The 1,642-nt window shown below is 39.3% G+C and overlaps 1 protein-coding gene across 1 annotated transcript in view; it reads right to left on the minus strand.

The window, feature by feature from the left end:
• Window positions 1-1,642, minus strand: part of kctd6a (potassium channel tetramerization domain containing 6a) — a 29,045-nt gene that overhangs the window by 22,751 nt on the left and 4,652 nt on the right. The gene's annotated exons all lie outside the window — the stretch shown is intronic.

Here is a 1,642-nt window from a genome sequence, read left to right on the forward strand (position 1 = left end):
AAAAGTTATATCGCGATACATATCGTTATCGTTCTATCGCCCAGCTCTAATCAGACCTGAAATGAGTCAGGGCATGAACACATCAAGAGAGGGTCTACAGAGGTCAGGGCAAAAGTCCCTTTTCCCATAGACTTCTATAGGATAGGAAGTGTTTTTGCAGCCACAGCTATCACCCCCTGGTGGCCATTATAAACAATGCAGGTTTAAGATATTTCCCTGTTGGCTTCACTTTTCAGACCCAGAAACGGTCATTTTTTAAAATACTATAAGATATTATATAAAAAAAAACAATTAGTTGATAACTAGAAGAAGAAGCTCCGCTGACACACAGAGACAGGGAACCAGGTATAGAAGAAGTAGAAGTGGAAACAGGAAGCAAAGAAATCTATGTTGATTTTTTTTTTTTTTTATTTTGCTTTCTCTTTCTTGGGGTGTCCACTTCCTGACACTTTTTCTATCCTCCTGATGTGCTGTTCATTTACATTCATATCTTATGCACATAATATTAAAAATTCATTGTGTGCATATTGTGAGTACAAGATAACTATTATTAGAATATAATGTGTTAAATTTGCTTAGATGAGAGGGTCCAGCAGTAGATCAGAGAAATAGGGAAGTGTGTTTCAGTTTGATTTAGCTATAGGCCTGAGTGTGTGTAATTGTGTAGAGGGAGAGGAATTTATTGACACTGGGGGTCTGCCTGCCATAAAAGGAAACAGGAAACTACAGTTGGGGGATGCTAGGACTGTATGGAACAGATAGTATAGAGAGGAGAAGTCTGTTACCCATTGTCCCTGAATGTAATAAAAGCTTATAATTGTCACAACTTAGAAGTAGGTTTGCAGGAGACCCTTCACATGCTTAGCTGTAAAAGTAAGACAACAAGAGGCCAATGGCCCAGTGGACGCAGAGTGGGGGTCTCAGTGCTTGTAATCTGTCAGCTATGCTTTGTATGTTTTGTAGAGGAATTTGGTGTAGTTTGGGTGAGGGGAGATGGACTTTTATGACCGACAGGACGTCACATATACAGAGACGCACAGTCTCTCACGTGCACTCACATACACACACAGGTATGCGCATACACAGGCACTCACGTGCTCGCGCATACATACACAAACAAAGAGTTTACAACACATGATAGGGTCGCTCCTATAAAACTGGTTGTAACAAACAAAGAAGTGATGATCTGCAGAGGGACACCGGCCTTGCACATCTCCCCTTCTAGAAGATGCATGCGTAACTGAAGATGAATAAAGGTTTTGTGAAATGACTACTGAGTCCGGTGTAGTCTCTGGAGGCCCAAGGAATAAAAAAAAGAACTGGGGTGAAACTGCTTTACGTAACAATACCCACACACAAATAATAAACTATTTGTGAAACACTGTTCTGTGACTTTATATTTTCAAAACATCACCGCTCCTCTTCTTAAAATGAGTCTGTTCCTCCAAAATGATGACTTTATTCTAAGCTTCTCAAAATACTTCAGCTTCACTCTTGAAATATGCCTCATCAGATATTTTCTCATAAATTTAACATTGATTTTTGATCGTTTTCTCCATTTGAAAACTTGCGTTTTAGAATCAGAATCAGAAAGGGTTTTATTGCCAAAATGTTGAGCAGGTTTACAACATTAGGAAATTGC

Source organism: Pundamilia nyererei, unplaced genomic scaffold (genome assembly GCF_000239375.1).
Source record: "Pundamilia nyererei isolate P.nyererei 1_Seehausen unplaced genomic scaffold, PunNye1.0 scaffold00246, whole genome shotgun sequence".
NCBI classification, from domain to species: domain Eukaryota; kingdom Metazoa; phylum Chordata; class Actinopteri; order Cichliformes; family Cichlidae; genus Pundamilia; species Pundamilia nyererei.